The sequence below is a fragment of the Oncorhynchus gorbuscha genome, linkage group LG21, assembly GCF_021184085.1.
Source record: "Oncorhynchus gorbuscha isolate QuinsamMale2020 ecotype Even-year linkage group LG21, OgorEven_v1.0, whole genome shotgun sequence".
In the NCBI taxonomy this organism is placed as follows: Eukaryota; Metazoa; Chordata; class Actinopteri; order Salmoniformes; family Salmonidae; genus Oncorhynchus; species Oncorhynchus gorbuscha.
Window position 1 is genome coordinate 51,027,996 of NC_060193.1, and position 18,145 is coordinate 51,046,140.

Consider the following 18,145-nt stretch of genomic DNA (forward strand, 5'->3'; position numbering starts at 1 on the left):
ACGCGTACAAACGCAACGAAATCACAGAGCAGGCCATCGGATTCACGGTCCGTAGGTTCTAAATGAGACACAATATCAACATATGCATTAGAGGTCGACAGATTAATCTGGAATGGCCGATTAATTAGGGCCGATTTCAAGTTTTCATAACAATCGGAAATCGGTATTTTTGGGCACCGATTTCCGATTCTTATTTTATTTTTTAAATATTTTTTCTTATACCTTCTACTTAACTAGGCAAGTCAGTTAAGAACACATTCTTATTTTCAATGACTGCCTAGGAACTGTGGGTTAACTGCCTTGTTCAGGGGCGGAACGACAGATTTTCACCTTGTCAGCTCAGGGGTTCCAATCTTGCAACTGCACAGTTAACCAGTCCAACGCTCTAACCATTGCACTCCACGAGTAGCCTGCCTGTTTTGCGAATGCAGTAGAAGTCAAGGTAAATTGCTAGCTTGCATGAAACCTATCTTAGAAAAAACAATCAATCATAATCAATAGTTATAAATACTAATCCAGTTTAGCAGGCAATATTAACCAGGTGAAATTGTGTCATTTCTCTAGCGTTCATTGCACGCAGAGTCAGGGTATATGCAACAGTTTGGGCTGCCTGCTCATTGCGAACTAATTTGCCAGAATTTTACGTAATTATGACATACATTGAAGGTTGTGCAATGTAACAGGAATATTTAGACTGATGGATGCCACCCGTTAGATAAAATACAGAACGGTTCCGTATTTCAGTGAAATAATAAACGTTTTGTTTTCGAAATTATAGTTTCCGGATTCGATCATATTAATGACCAAAGGCTCGTATTTCTGTGTGTTATTATGTTATAATTAAGTATGATTTGATAGAGCATTCTGACTGAGCAGCAGCAGGCCCGTAATCATTCATTCAAACAGCACTTTCGTGCGTTTTGCCAGCAGCTCTTCGCAAGCACAGCGCTGTTTATGACTTCAAGCCTATCAGCCTAATGGCTGGTGTAACCAATGTGAAATGGCTAGCAAGTTAGCGGGGTGCGCGCTAATAGCGTTTCAAACGTAGCTCGCTTTTAGATTTGGAGTAGTTACTCCCCTTGCGCTGCAAGCCACATTGGTTACACCAGCCATTAGGCTGATAGGCTTGAAGTCATAAACAGCGCTGTGCTTGCGAAGAGCTGCTGGCAAAACTCACGAAATTCCTGTTTGAATGAATGATTACGGGCCTGCGGCTTTTGTGGAGTGATGGGTAACGATGCTTTGAGTGTGGCTGTTGTCGATGTGTTCCTGGTTCGAGCCCAGGTAGGGGCGGGGAGGGGGACGGAAGCTATACTGTTACACTGGCAATACTATAGTGCCTATAAGAACATCCAATAGTCAAAGGTATATGAAATACAAATGGTACAGAGAGAAATAGTCCTATAAATACTATATTAACTACAACCTAAAAACCTCTTACCTTGGAATATTGTAGACTCAGGAACCACCAGCTTTCATATGTTCTCATGTTCTGAGCAAGGAACTTAAACGTTAGCTTTTTTACATGGCACATATTACTTTCTTCTCCAACACTTTGTTTTTGCATTATTTAAACCAAATTTAACATGTTTCATTATATATTTGAGGCTAAATTGGTTTTATTGATGTTTTATATTAAGTCAAAATAAGTGTTAATTCAGTATTGTTGTAATTGTCATTATTACAAATGTAAAAAATTGGCCGATTAATCGGTATCGGCTTCTTTTTTTGGGGGGGGTCCTCCAATAAATCGGTATCGGTGTTGAAAAATAATAATCGGTCGACCTCTAATATGCATACAACTCACTGTCAAATCAAATGTATTTGTCCCAAACACAATTTACAAGATGCAGCGAAATGCTTATGTCCTAGCTCCCTCAACAATGCAGAACATTAACCAGCAATCAATAATAACAATGCAGTACATTAACCAGCGATCAGTAACAACAATGCAGTACATTAACCAGTGATTAGTAATAACAATGCAGAACATTAACCAGCAATCAATAATAACAATGCAGTACATTAACCAGCGATCAGTAACAACAATACAGTACATTAACCAGTGATTAATAATAACAATGCAGTACATTAACCAGCTATCAGTAACAACAATACAGTACATTAATCAGTGATTAATAATAACAATGCAGTACATTAACCAGTGATCAATAATAACAATGCAGTACATTAACCAGTGATCAATAATAACAATGCAGTACATTAACCAGTGATCAATAATAACAATGCAGTACATTAACCAGTGATCAATAATAACAATGCAGTACATTAATCAGTGATCAGTAATAACAATGAGAAGAGTCCAAAATAGTAGATGTAATAGAGGTATTTGTACATTAATAATGGACTGGATTTACACAATATTTACTAATATTAAGTGGGTAGTGAGATCAATAGTATATAATAGAACAGCAGCGTTGACTGTGTGTGTGTGTGTGTGTGTGTGTGTGTGTGTGTGTGTGTGTGTGTGTGTGTGTGTGTGTGTGTGTGTGTGTGTGTGTGTGTGTGTGTGTGTGTGTGTGTGTGTGTGTGTGTGTGTGTGTGTGTGTGTGTGTGTGTGTGTGTGTGTGTGTGTGTGTGTGGTAGTCAGTGCAAAGAATTTCTATGGTCCATATATAATCTGCAAATAGTCTCTAATGTGCAGGTCTGTGCAGGGAGAGCTAGGTTGAGTTTTTCAGCAGTCTGATGGCCTGGTGGTAGAAGCTGTCTCGGAGCCTGTTGGTCCGTGACCCGATATTCCAATACCGCTTGCCGGATGGTAACAGAGTAAAAAGTCTGTGGCTCGGGTGACTGGAGTCCTTGATGATCTTTTGGGCCTTCCTCAAGCACTGCCTGGTTTAGATGTCCTGAAAGGCAGGAAGGTCGCCCAAAGTGATGTATTAGGCCCTCTATAGGGCCTTCTGGTTTCGGGCGAAGCAGTTGCCGTACCAGGCTGTCGAATGTGCAGCTGTAGAACTTCATCAGGATCCGAGAACCCATGCCAAATTTCTTCAGGCACCTACGGTGGTAGTGTAATCGGACCATGTCACGTTCTCTGTGATGTGGACGCTGAGGAACTTGGAGCTTTTGACCCTCTCCACTGCAACCCTGTCAATGACAATAGGGGAGGGCTCCTCCCCCTGTTTCCTGTAGTCCACTATCAGCTCCTTGGTTTGGCTGACACTGAGGGAGAGGCTGTTTCCCTTGCACCACAGGGAGCAGAGGAGGGGGCTGAGCATGCACCCGTATGGGGCCCCCGTGTTGAGGGTCAGCGTGGCAGAGGTGTTGTTGCCTACCCTCACCACCTGGGGTCTGCCTGTCAGGAAGTCCAGGATCCAATTGCAGATGGTCCTCATACCCAGGGCCTTGAGCTTAGTGTCAAGCTTTAAGGGGACTATGGTGTTGAATGCTGAGCTGTAAGCAATGAACAGCATTCTCACATAGGTGTTCCTCTTGTCCAGGTGGGAGAGGGTAGTGTGTAGCGCAATGGTGATTGCGTCATCTGTGGATCTGTTGGGGAGGTATGCAAATTGGAGTGGGTCCAGGGTGTCAGGTAAGGTGGAGCTGATGTGGTCCTTGACCCGCCTGTTGAAGCACTTCATGATGACAGAAGTGAGTGCTACAGGATGTTAGCAGTTGATGTTATTCTTCAACAACACAGACCCCAAAGCAAATCAGGGGGGGGGGGGGAATAGATTTATTCAAAGAGAACATTTCATAGTTGTTATGCTTGAAAGTGGATGTTCGATGTTCATTCTTCCCTGTTCTCATTGTTCCTCCACTGAGACAGGATGTAGTTTATACCGACGCCTAGCCTGTGGTTGACTAACTAGAATTCACTGCAGTAAAATTGGGCCAATGGCCAAATACAAAGTATCCTGTTTCAGGCTTCAATGTATAGATAGTTTGGACCAATGAGAACTTGCCACACGCCTGGATGAGTCCCAAACTGGAACCCATACACAGATTCTAAACAGACGGTTGAACTGAAAAAACCTAGCTCCATTGATCTCTAGTTCTCTGAGTTTTGTATTTATTGTTGAATAGTCTTACAAGGGCGATAGTAATTTAGGCGAGTTGCCTTAGTTTGCTTGGGTAAAGGGACAATGATGGACATCTTGAAGCATGTGGGCACCACAGACGGGGACAGGGAGAGTTTGTATACTCCAGCAAGCTGGTCTGCACATGCTCTGAGGATGCGGCCACTCTGCGAGTATTCACATGCTTGAAGGTCCTACTCACAACAGTCACAGAGATTGAGAGCTCAGTCCTCTACAGCAGTAGTGGGCCTCGTAGAGGGTTCAATGTTGATTACCTCGAAACGGGCCTACAGAAGAAGTTGTTTAGCTTGTCTAGGAGAAAGGCATCTGTGTTCGCCATGCTGATAGTTTTCCCCTTGTAGTCCGTAATGGTTTGGAGTCCTTGCCACATGCGTCTAGCGCCAGATCCGTCTAAATGTAATCCCTGTACTGTCTCTTTTCGTCTTTGGTTTTATTTCTAGAGCTCGTAGCTGGTCTTTTTGTATTCATCCATATTCCCAGAAATCCAAGTTGAATGCGCTGGTTCGCGCTCTCAGTTTTGCACGGATGTAGCTATTGAACTACAGTTTCTGTTTGGGATATGTGTGAGTAGTCATTGTTGGGATAACATCCTCTATGCATTTCCTGATGAACCCTGTGACTGAGTCTGTTTACTCGTTGATGCTATTGTCAGAGGCAACCCAGAAAATGTCTCAGTCTTGGAGCATAAATTCTGATTGGTCAGACCAGCGTTTAACAAATCTGCAGGATCAGAATGAAGGTGTGGACTGATTAGCCGAAGGGGGGTTGAAGGAGGGCTTTGTGCCCGTCTCGGAATGGAGAATGGTCCAACTTATTTTTCCTGCGAGAGGCAAGAGATGTGTTGGTGGAATTTTGGGAATTTCCTTAGATTTATTATGTTAAAGTCCCCTACAACGAATGTGGACTCGAGATATGTGATTCCTTGAGTGCCAGTCTGGTGTCGACTTGAAAAATATTGTTCATGGAAATCAAATGTCAATTAAAGCCAATTTGGTACATTTCACGGACAAGAAATACCTACAATTACTATTATCTTCATTTGAAAGAGTTTTGTCACATAACTTTGAACCTTCTGACAACAGTGGAACCAGAGTTTCCTCTTGAATGGTTATTGAACACCAGCCACTGATGCATCACGTTGTCTGTTGTCACTGGCTTCCTGTCTGTGTGTGTGTGTGTGTGTGTGTGTGTGTGTGTGTGTGTGTGTGTGTGTGTGTGTGTGTGTGTGTGTGTGTGTGTGTGTGTGTGTGTGTGTGTGTGTGTGTGTGTGTGTGTGTGTGTGTGTGTGTGTGTGTGTGTGCTGCGGCTGGCACGGTAACGGACGAGCAAGGCATGGCTGTCAAAGTGACACTGTTTGTGAATGAGTGTGTATGCGTGCGTGCGTGCTTGTGTGCATCGAATGCATGCGCTTCTTGATAGTGGTTTGTGTCAGAATAAACTATACACTGCCATAGCCAACAGTGCAAACCCCTCCAACAGAGAGAGGAGTCACCAGTTAAGAGTTCTGCTGCTGCTAATTATCTGACGATAGCCACCCTGACAATTCTCCAAAAAAGGAAAAGGCGGGCGACCGCGTATTGGTGAGATGGGGGTCAGAGAGGCCCGCTCCAAACAGGAGTTGGCTCAGATTAAAAACTGCTGTCAGCAGAGCACAGCCTGTCTCTACTACTGAACAGCACCATTCTGAAATAACCCCAACCTCCATATTGAACTGTAAATGCATGGGATCAGTTTGGACGTCAAAGGTGTCAAGTCTTTCACACTTCACATCAGGCACTGCCAGCTCAGGCGGGTTTTTCATCCAACAAACATCTACATGAAGGGATACAGACACACCACATAAAAGGACATTATTGACTGTTTGCAATTATTTCATTCATGCCTGAAATTATACGGAATTTAAAAAAATGTGTTTACTTTAATATTGCTAATAATATTTTACAATTTGGTAAAACATGACAAAAACCATTGGTTAATTACAGACTCATTTGTAGTCTAAAATACCTCTACTTTGAATTCAATGTGGATTTCATTCTGGTGGAATTCACACAGGTTGTCTAAACACTCAAACAGTGGATCAATATGGCCATCGATCTGTGGCATTGAGACTGAGCCAGACGTGTCGAGGGGGCAAGAGATTCTCACTAACGTTCCCCAGTCTACCTCTGAGGAGCCCCCCCCCCCCCCCCACACACACACACACACTCTCAAAATATAAATAACTCCAACCAAACTACACCACATATATTTCAATCTCTTTGCTCCCGAGACATTTGTGCTTTTGGAAGTTGGAATGAGCTGTTAGTTTAACTCTATGAGGACATCCATTACAGTTCTCTGAGTGAATATCAAGCCAGCTAGGCAGTCAGTGTAACATCATCACAGGTTCTCAGACTGAACTGACGCCGTCGATTCCTTTGAATAATTCATTGGGACTGAGTGATAAGATGGCTTCTGATGCAGCTCTGAGACCGAGGGGTAGATTTGGAAAAGTCCAAACTTTAAAAGAACCAGCCCGTGACTGACGGATCCATGTTTCAGACAACTCACTCATGATATCACACCACAGGAAGAGGAAAGACACAGATACTTGCTTCATTGACAAAGAAAATATCTTTAATGTCATTAGTCATAATTTCATCTCTTATCCTCTATTTTCCCTTTTGTTCTACAATAAGTGTTTTAGTATTACATCAAATTAGTGGGGAGGAAATAAAGAAATTCTTATTTTAAGTATAATTACAATTGACAAAAAGAATATCAATCATCGCTTATTTCCATTTCACAGAGAGACCAGGTTAGTCAATTCCTCAAACAATTTCCAGACAGGTATTTTGGAAGCATCAAACTAAACAGGCAAAACCACGGCGATTACAAAACGCCTACCTCCTACTTAATATGGCATCTTGGAGGTTGGAACGTGATGGGGGGTAGCAATAAGCCAGACGGTGTCTCAGAGGAATAAGAGAGAGCAGATTTAATGTAATCATAAGGGAAGCTCATCTTTCAGGGAACAGTAATAATGAGCAATCAATAAGGGCCCTAACAGAGTTAGAGAGAGTGCCTGACAGCAGCTGTAGGCCTGTTAACAGGCAGTGTCTGCTCTCATATTACTGGGGTGGGTGCACCGTGACACACACACACACACACACACACACACACACACACACACACACACACACACACACACACACACACACACACACACACACACACACACACACACACACACACACACACACACACACACACACACACACACACACACACACACACAAACACACACGAGCACACGTAAACACACACACCTCTGGTGACACCCACCAGCAGTGTGTCAGTCTCTATCGATCTCTGGCTTTAATCACATTCACCGTTAATGTACCCGAAAGGTGTTAGAGTGGTCTAAGCTGTACTACAGATAAACCAGTGTAAAGCGGATATTAGAAACACACTTTTCGTGTGAGCACCGTCAAACGTTTGTCCAGTATCTCACTTCAAAAAACAAGGACATTGATTTGAATGAGAACGCCTAAAATGGCTTCGTAATGGTAAAAGTGAAAGAGTGCAATGAACCTTAACGGTGCTGAGGAGATGACATCATTAGCTTCGGTGAAAATATCTGACCCTAAATCAGTTGCTATGGGCAACGTCTACCTCCTTCCTCTGGACAACACAGTACTGCAATAAGTCAATCATCCCCTACCTTACTGTGATCACACTTTCAGACAATCAGAGAGAGAGAGAGAGAGAGAGAGAGAGAGAGAGAGAGAGAGAGAGAGAGAGAGAGAGAGAGAGAGAATAAAGGAAAGGAAAGGACATGCGACACACCACTTGACTGACCCTCCAAGACCAGGTACACATTAACCCAATTACAACATGATAGCCCAGGTAGCCTAGCTCTACACATGAACCCAATTACAACATGATAGCCCAGGTAGCCTAGCTCTACACATTAGCCCAATTACAACATGATAGCCATGCTAGCCTAGCTCACACCCAACTACAAATCAAATGTTACTGGTCCCTAGACATATTTTGCAGATGTTATCGCAGGTGCAGTGACATGCTCGTGTTTCTAGCTCCAACAGTGCAATATACGTAATAATACACACAAATCCCCAAAATAAAAATTAAGAAATAGAACGAGCAATGTCAGAGTTGAAAGTATTTTTTATTGAACCTTTATTTAACTAGGCAAGTCAGTTAAGGACAAATTCTCATTTACAATGACCGCCTAGGAACAGTGGGTTAACTGCCATGTTCAGGTATTCAATCTAGCAACCTTTCGGTTACTGTCCCAACGCTCTAACCACTAGGCTACCTGCCGCCCCGAGCTATATATAAATATATACAACGTAAAAATGTTGTATATTGACCGTATGGACATCAAAGGTGTGAAATTAATATCAAAGGTGTGTACAGCAGTAGTTATATAAAATGAGCCTTGATTAGAAACAGTATATAGATATGAAATGGGTAAAACATTATGTAAACATTATTAAAGGGAGCAAGTGTTCAATGACCATGTACATTGGGCTACACGACACATGTACCTGTGTGAGCTAGGCTTGCTGGGCTAGCATGTTGTAATCCACTACAGGTACCTGTGTGAGCTAGACTTGCTGGGCTAGCATGTTGTAATCCATGTACCTGTGTGAGCTAGACTTGCTGGGCTAGCATGTTGTAATCCACTACAGTTACCTGTGTGAGCTAGGCTTGCTGGGCTAGCATGTTGTAATCCACTACAGGTACCTGTGTGAGCAAGGCTTGCTGGGCAAGCATGTTGCAGGTATGTTGCAAATGGGCAAGCATGTTGTAATCCACTACAGGTACCTGTGTGAGCAAGCCTTGCTGGGCTAGCATGTTGTAATCCACTACAGGTACCTGTGTGAGCAAGGCTTGCTGGGCAAGCATGTTGTAATCCACTACAGGTACCTGTGTGAGCAAGCCTTGCTGGGCTAGCATGTTGTAATCCACTACAGGTACCCGTGTGAGCTGGAGGATGGAGCAACATGCTAGCCCAGCTAGCCTTGCTCACACAGGTACCTGTGTCATGTAATAATCTTCCCAGTGTGAAATAGTTCCCAGTTAAATAATTGCATGCACATCTCTTCATGTGGATGGCCGAGCTCGTCTATTTATGTGGATGGCTTAGCTCGTCTCTTCATGTGGATGGCTGAGCTTGTCTCTTTATGTAGATGGCTGAGCTCATCTCTTTATGAGGATGGCTTAGCTCGTCTCTTTATGTGGATGGCTGAGCTTGTCTCTTTATGTAGATGGCTGAACTCATCTCTTTATGTGGATGGCTTAATTCGTCTCTTCATGTGGATGGCTGAGCTTGTCTCTTTATGTGGATGGCTGAGCTCGTCTCTTCATGTGGATGGCTGAGCTCGTCTCTTCATGTGGATGGCTGAGCTCGTCTCTTCATGTGGATGGCTGAGCTCGTCTCTATGTGAATGGCTGAGCTCATCTCTTCATGTGGATGGCTGAGCTCGTCTCTTCATGTGGATGGGTGAGCTCATCTCTTCATGTGGATTGCTGAGCTCGTCTCTTTATGTGGATGGCTGAGCTCGTCTCTTAATGGATGTCTGAGCTTGTCTCTTTATGTGGATGGCTGGGCTCGTCTCTTCATATGGATGGCTGAGCTCGTCTCTTCATGTGGATGGCTGAGCTCGTCTCTTCATGTGGATGGCTGAGCTTGTCTCTTTATGTGGATGGCTGAGCTTGTCTCTTCTTGTGGATGGCTGAGCTCGTCTCTTCTTGTGGATGGCTGAGCTCGTCTCTTTATGTAGATGGCTGAGCTCGTCTCTTCATGTGGATGGCTGGGCTCGTCTCTTAATGGTTGGCTGAGCTCGTCTCTTCATGTGAATGGCTGAGCTTGTCTCTTCATGTGGATGGCTGAGCTCGTCTCTATGTGAATGGCTGAGCTCATCTCTTCATGTGGATGGCTGAGCTCGTCTCTTCATGTGGATGGGTGAGCTCATCTCTTCATGTGGACGGCTGAGCTCGTCTCTTAATGGATGGCTGAGCTCGTCTCTTTATGAGGATGGCTGAGCTCGTCACTTCATGTGGATGGCTGAGCTCATCTCTTCATGTGGATGGCTGGGCTCGTCTCTTAATGGTTGGCTGAGCTCATCTCTTCATGTGGATGGCTGAGCTCGTCTCTTCATGTGGATGGATGAGCTCGTCTCTTGATGTGGATGGCTGAGCTTGTCTCTTTATGTGGATGGCTGAGCTTGTCTCTTCTTGTGGATGGCTGAGCTCGTCTCTTTATGTAGATGGCTGAGCTCGTCTCTTCATGTGGATGGCTGGGCTCGTCTCTTAATGGTTGGATGAGCTCGTCTCTTCATGTGAATGGCTGAGCTCGTCTCTTCATGTGGATGGCTGAGCTCGTCTCTATGTGAATGGCTGAGCTCATCTCTTCATGTGGATGGCTGAGCTCATCTCTTCATGTGGATGGCTGAGCTCGTCTCTTCACGTGGATGAGCTCGTCTCTTAATGGATGGCTGAGTTCGTCTCTTCATGTGGATGGCTGAGCTTGTCTCTTTATGTAGATGGCTGAGCTTGTCTCTTAATGGATGGCTGAGCTCATATCTTTATGTGGATGGCTGAGCTCGTCTCTTCATGTGGATGGCTGAGCTTGTCTCTTAATGGATGGTTGAGCTCGTCTCTTCATGTGGATGGCTGAGCTCGTCTCTTCATGTGGATGGCTGAGCTTGTCTCTATTTGGATGGCTGAGCTAGTCTCTTCATGTGGATGACTGAGCTCGTCTCTTAATGGATGGCTGACCTCGGCTGTTCATGTGGAAGGCTGGGCTCGTCTCTTTATGTGGACGGCTGAGCTCGTCTCTTAATGGATGGCTGCGGTTGTCTATTTATGTGGATGGCTGGGCTCGTCTCTTAATGGATGGCTGAGCTCGTCTCTTCATGGAGATAGCTGAGCTCGTCTATTTATGTGGATGGCTGAGCTTGTCTCTTTATTTAGATGGCTGAGCTCGTCTCTTTATGTGGACGGCTGGGCTCTTCTCTTTCTGTGGATGGCTGAGCTTGTCTCTTAATGGATGGCTGAGCTCGTCTCTTTATGTGGATGGCTGGGCTCGTCTCTTAATGGATGGCTAAGCTCGTCTCTTCATGTGGATGGCTGAGCTCGTCTCTTCATGTGGATGGCTGAGCTCGTCTCTTCATGTGGATGGCTGAGCTCGTCTGTTTATGTGGAAGGCTGGGCTTGTTTCTTTATGTGGATGGCGGGGCTTGTCTCTTAATGGATGGCTGAGCTCGTCTCTTCATGTGGATGGCTGAGCTCGTCTCTTCATGTGGATGGCTGAGCTCGTCTCTTTATGTGGATGGCTGAGCTCGTCTCTTCACGTGGATGGCTGAGCTCGTCTCTTCATGTGGATGGCTGAGCTCGTCTCTTTATGTGGACGGCTGGGCTCGTCTCTTTATGTGGATGGCTGAGCTCGTCTCTTCATGTGGATGGCTGAGCTCGTCTCTTCATGTGGATGGCTGGGCTCGTCTCTTAATGGATGGCTGAGCTCGTCTCTTCATGTGGATGGCTGAGCTCGTCTCTTCATGTGGATGGCTGAGCTCGTCTCTTCACGTGGATGGCTGAGCTCGTCTCTTCATGTGGATGGCTGAGTTCGTCTCTTAATGGATGGCTGAGCTCGTCTCTTCATGTGGATGGCTGAGCTCGTCTCTTCATGTGGATGGCTGAGCTCGTCTCTTCATGTGGATGGCTGAGCTCGTCTCTTCATGTGGATGGCTGAGCTCGTCTCTTCATGTGGATGGCTGAGCTCGTCTCTTTATGTGGACGGCTGGGCTCGTCTCTTAATGGATGGCTGAGCTCGTCTCTTCATGTGGATGGCTGAGCTTGTCTCTTAATGGATGGCTAAGCTCGTCTCTTTATGTGGATGGCTGGGCTCGTCTCTTAATGGATGGCTGAGCTCATCTCTTCATGTGGAAGTCTGGGCTCGTCTCTTAATGGATGGCTGAGCTCGTCTCTTCATGTGGATGGCTGCGGTTGTCTCTTCATGTGGATGGCTGAGCTTGTCTCTTTATGTAGATGGCTGAGCTTGTCTCTTAATGGATGGCTGAGCTCATATCTTTATGTGGATGGTTGAGCTCGTCTCTTCATGTGGATGGCTGAGCTCGTCTCTTCATGTGGATGGCTGAGCTCGTCTCTTCATGTGGATGGCTGAGCTTGTCTCTATTTGGATGGCTGAGCTAGTCTCTTCATGTGGATGGCTGAGCTCGTCTCTTCATGTGGATGGCTGAGCTCGGCTGTTCATGTGGATGGCTGAGCTTGTCTCTTTATGTAGATGGCTGAGCTTGTCTCTTAATGGATGGTTGAGGTTGTCTATTTATGTGGATGGCTGGGCTCGTCTATTTATGTGGATGGCTGAGCTTGTCTCTTTATGTAGATGGCTGAGCTCGTCTCTTTCTGTGGACGGCTGAGCTTGTCTCTTAATGGATGGCTGAGCTCGTCTCTTTACGTGGATGGCTGGGCTCGTCTCTTAATGGATGGCTGAGCTCGTCTCTTCATGTGGATGGCTGAGCTCGTCTCTTTATGTGGATGGCTGAGTTCATCTCTTCATGTGGATGGCTGAGCTCGTCTCTTCATGTGGATGGCTGAGCTCGTCTCTTCATGTGGATGGCTGAGCTCGTCTCTTCATGTGGATGGCTGAGCTCGTCTCTTCATGTGGATGGCTGAGCTCGTCTCTTTATGTGGACGGCTGGGCTCGTCTCTTAATGGATGGTTGAGCTCGTCTCTTTATGTGGATGGCTGGGCTCGTCTCTTAATGGATGGCTGAGCTCGTCTCTTCATGTGGATGGCTGAGCTTGTCTCTTAATGGAGGGCTGAGCTCATCTCTTTATGTGGATGGCTTGGCTCGTCTCTTAATGGATGGCTGAGCTCATCTCTTCATGTGGATGGCTGGGCTTGTCTCTTAATGGATGGCTGAGCTCGTCTCTTCATGTGGATGGCTGAGCTCGTCTCTTCATGTGGATGGCTGAGCTTGTCTCTTTATTTTGATGGCTGAGCTCGTCTCTTCATGTTGATGGCTGAGCTCGTCTCTTCATGTGGATGGCTGAGCTAGTCTGTTTATGTGGAAGGCTGGACTCGTCTCTTTATGTGGACGGCTGAGCTCGTCTCTTAATGGATGGCTGCGGTTTTCTATTTATGTGGATGCCTGGGCTCGTCTCTTAATGGATGGCTAAGCTCGTCTCTTCATGTGGATGGCTGAGCTCGTCTCTTTATGTGGATGGCTGAGCTTATCTCTTTATGTAGATGGCTGAGCTTGTCTCTTAATGGATGGTTGAGCTCGTCTCTTTATGTGGATGGCTGAGCTCGTCTCTTCATGTGGATGGCTGAGCTCGTCTCTTCATGTGGATGGCTGAGCTCGTCTCTTCATGTGGATGGCTGAGCTCGTCTGTTTATGTGGAAGGCTGGGCTCGTCTCTTTATGTGGACGGCTGTGCTCGTCTCTTAATGGATGGCTGAGCTGGTCTCTTTATGTGGATGGCTGAGCTGGTCTCTTCATGTGGATGGCTGAGCTTGTCTCTTAATGGATGGTTGAGCTCGTCTCTTTATGTGGATGGCTGAGCTCGTCTCTTCATGTGGATGGCTGAGCTCATCATGTGGATGGCTGAGCTGGTCTGTTTATGTGGACGGCTGAGTTCGTCTCTTAATGGATGGCTGAGCTCGTCTCTTCATGTGGATGGCTGAGCTCGTCTCTTCATGTGGATGGCTGAGCTCGTCTCTTCATGTGGATGGCTGAGCTCGTCTCTTCATGTGGATGGCTGAGCTCGTCTCTTCATGTGGATGGCTGAGCTCGTCTCTTTATGTGGACGGCTGGGCTCGTCTCTTAATGGATGGCTGAGCTCGTCTCTTCATGTGGATGGCTGAGCTTGTCTCTTAATGGATGGCTAAGCTCGTCTCTTTATGTGGATGGCTGGGCTCGTCTCTTAATGGATGGCTGAGCTCATCTCTTCATGTGGAAGTCTGGGCTCGTCTCTTAATGGATGGCTGAGCTCGTCTCTTCATGTGGATGGCTGCGGTTGTCTCTTCATGTGGATGGCTGAGCTTGTCTCTTTATGTAGATGGCTGAGCTTGTCTCTTAATGGATGGCTGAGCTCATATCTTTATGTGGATGGTTGAGCTCGTCTCTTCATGAGGATGGCTGAGCTCGTCTCTTCATGTGGATGGCTGAGCTCGTCTCTTCATGTGGATGGCTGAGCTTGTCTCTATTTGGATGGCTGAGCTAGTCTCTTCATGTGGATGGCTGAGCTCGTCTCTTCATGTGGATGGCTGAGCTCGGCTGTTCATGTGGATGGCTGAGCTTGTCTCTTTATGTAGATGGCTGAGCTTGTCTCTTAATGGATGGTTGAGGTTGTCTATTTATGTGGATGGCTGGGCTCGTCTATTTATGTGGATGGCTGAGCTTGTCTCTTTATGTAGATGGCTGAGCTCGTCTCTTTATGTGGACGGCTGGGCTCGTCTCTGTCTGTGGACGGCTGAGCTTGTCTCTTAATGGATGGCTGAGCGCGTGTCTTTACGTGGATGGCTGGGCTCGTCTCTTAATGGATGGCTGAGCTCGTCTCTTCATGTGGATGGCTGAGCTCGTCTCTTTATGTGGATGGCTGAGTTCATCTCTTCATGTGGATGGCTGTCTCTTCATGTGGATGGCTGAGCTCGTCTCTTCATGTGGATGGCTGAGCTCGTCTCTTCATGTGGATGGCTGAGCTCGTCTCTTCATGTGGATGGCTGAGCTCGTCTCTTTATGTGGACGGCTGGGCTCGTCTCTTAATGGATGGTTGAGCTCGTCTCTTTATGTGGATGGCTGGGCTCGTCTCTTAATGGATGGCTGAGCTCGTCTCTTCATGTGGATGGCTGAGCTTGTCTCTTAATGGAGGGCTGAGCTCATCTCTTTATATGGATGGCTGGGCTCGTCTCTTAATGGATGGCTGAGCTCACCTCTTCATGTGGATGGCTGGGCTTGTCTCTTCATGTGGATGGCTGCGGTTGTCTCTTCATGTGGATGGCTGAGCTTGTCTCTTTATTTTGATGGCTGAGCTCGTCTCTTCATGTTGATGGCTGAGCTCGTCTCTTCATGTGGATGGCTGAGCTAGTCTGTTTATGTGGAAGGCTGGACTCGTCTCTTTATGTGGACGGCTGAGCTCGTCTCTTAATGGATGGCTGCGGTTTTCTATTTATGTGGATGCCTGGGCTCGTCTCTTAATGGATGGCTAAGCTCGTCTCTTCATGTGGATGGCTGAGCTCGTCTCTTTATGTGGATGGCTGAGCTTATCTCTTTATGTAGATGGCTCAGCTTGTCTCTTAATGGATGGTTGAGCTCGTCTCTTTATGTGGATGGCTGAGCTTGTCTCTTCATGTGGATGGCTGAGCTCGTCTCTTCATGTGGATGGCTGAGCTCGTCTCTTCATGTGGATGGCTGAGCTGGTCTCTTTATGTGGATGGCTGAGCTCGTCTCTTTATGTGGATGGCTGTGCTCGTCTCTTCATGTGGATGGCTGAGCTCATCATGTGGATGGCTGAGCTGGTCTGTTTATGTGGACGGCTGAGCTCGTCTCTTAATGGATGGCTGCGGTTGTCTCTTTATGTGGATGGCTGGGCTTGTCTCTTAATGGATGGCTGAGCTCGTCTCTTTATGTGGATGGCTGAGCTTGTCTCTTTATGTAGATGGCTGAGCTTGTCTCTTTATGTGGACGGCTGGGCTCGTCTCTTCATGTGGATGGCTGAGCTCGTCTCTTCATGGATGGCTGAGCTCGTCTCTTCATGTGGATGGCTGAGCTTGTCTCTTAATGGATGGCTGAGAGCGTCTCTTTATGTGGATGGCTGGGCTCGTCTCTTAATGGATGGCTGAGCTCGTCTCTTCATGTGGATGTCTGAGCTCATCTCTTTATGTGGATGGCTGAGCTCGTCTCTTCATGTGGATGGCGGAGCTCGTCTCTTCATGTGGATGGCTGAGCTCGTCTCTTTATGTGGACGGCTGGGCTCGTCTCTTAATGGATGGTTGAGCTCGTCTCTTTATGTGGATGGCTGGGCTCGTCTCTTAATGGATGGCTGAGCTCGTCTCTTCATGTGGATGGCTGAGCTTGTCTCTTAATGGAGGGCTGAGCTCATCTCTTTATGTGGATGGCTGGGCTCGTCTCTTAATGGATGGCTGAGCTCACCTCTTCATGTGGATGGCTGGGCTTGTCTCTTAATGGATGGCTGAGCTCGTCTCTTCATGTGGATGGCTGCGGTTGTCTCTTCATGTGGATGGCTGAGCTTGTCTCTTTATGTAGATGGCTGAGCTTGTCTCTTAATGGATGGCTGAGCTCGTCTCTTCATGTGGATGGCTGAGCTTGTCTCTTTATTTTGATGGCTGAGCTCGTCTCTTCATGTTGATGGCTGAGCTCGTCTCTTCATGTGGATGGCTGAGCTAGTCTGTTTATGTGGAAGGCTGGACTCGTCTCTTTATGTGGACGGCTGAGCTCGTCTCTTAATGGATGGCTGCGGTTTTCTATTTATGTGGATGCCTTGGCTCGTCTCTTAATGGATGGCTAAGCTTGTCTCTTCATGTGGATGGCTGAGCTCGTCTCTTTATGTGGATGGCTGAGCTTATCTCTTTATGTAGATGGCTGAGCTTGTCTCTTAATGGATGGTTGAGCTCGTCTCTTTATGTGGATGGCTGAGCTCGTCTCTTCATGTGGATGGCTGAGCTCGTCTCTTCATGTGGATGGCTGAGCTCGTCTCTTCATGTGGATGGCTGAGCTCGTCTGTTTATGTGGAAGGCTGGGCTCGTCTCTTTATGTGGACGGCTGTGCTCGTCTCTTAATGGATGGCTGAGCTGGTCTCTTTATGTGGATGGCTGAGCTCGTCTCTTTATGTGGATGGCTGAGCTCGTCTCTTCATGTGGATGGCTGAGCTCATCATGTGGATGGCTGAGCTGGTCTGTTTATGTGGACGGCTGAGCTCGTCTCTTAATGGATGGCTGCGGTTGTCTCTTTATGTGGATGGCTGGGCTTGTCTCTTAATGGATGGCTGAGCTCGTCTCTTTATGTGGATGGCTGAGCTTGTCTCTTTATGTAGATGGCTGAGCTTGTCTCTTTATGTGGACGGCTGGGCTCGTCTCTTCATGTGGATGGCTGAGCTCGTCTCTTCATGGATGGCTGAGCTCGTCTCTTCATGTGGATGGCTGAGCTTGTCTCTTAATGGATGGCTGAGAGCGTCTCTTTATGTGGATGGCTGGGCTCGTCTCTTAATGGATGGCTGAGCTCGTCTCTTCATGTGGATGGCTGAGCTCATCTCTTTATGTGGATGGCTGAGCTTGTCTCTTTATGTAGATGGCTGAGCTTGTCTCTTAATGGATGGCTGAGCTCGTCTCTTTATGTGGATGGCTGAGCTTGTCTCTTCATGTGGATGGCTGAGCTCGTCTCTTCATGTGGATGGCTGAGCTCGTCTCTTTATGTGGACGGCTGGGCTCGTCTCTTAATGGATGGTTGAGCTCGTCTCTTTATGTGGATGGCTGGGCTCGTCTCTTAATGGATGGCTGAGCTCGTCTCTTCATGTGGATGGCTGAGCTTGTCTCTTAATGGAGGGCTGAGCTCATCTCTTTATGTGGATGGCTGGGCTCGTCTCTTAATGGATGGCTGAGCTCATCTCTTCATGTGGATGGCTGGGCTTATCTCTTAATGGATGGCTGAGCTCGTCTCTTCATGTGGATGGCTGAGCTTGTCTCTTAATGGATGGCTGAGCTCGTCTCTTCATGTGGATGGCTGAGCTTGTCTCTTTATTTTGATGGCTGAGCTCGTCTCTTCATGTTGATGGCTGAGCTCGTCTCTTCATGTGGATTGCTGAGCTAGTCTGTTTATGTGGAAGGCTGGACTCGTCTCTTTATGTGGACGTCTCAGCTCGTCTCTTAATGGATGGCTGCGGTTTTCTATTTATGTGGATGCCTGGGCTCGTCTCTTAATGGATGGCTGAGCTCGTCTCTTTATGTGGATGGCTGAGCTTGTCTCTTTATGTAGATGGCTGAGCTTGTCTCTTTATGTGGACGGCTGGGCTCGTCTCTTCATGTGGATGGCTG

At 46.7% G+C, this 18,145-nt stretch overlaps 1 protein-coding gene across 1 annotated transcript in view; it reads right to left on the reverse strand.

Annotated features, from left to right (window-relative positions):
- The window catches only part of LOC124008637 (fidgetin-like), a 66,587-nt gene that overhangs the window by 15,557 nt on the left and 32,885 nt on the right, over positions 1-18,145 (reverse strand). The window lies entirely within an intron of this gene.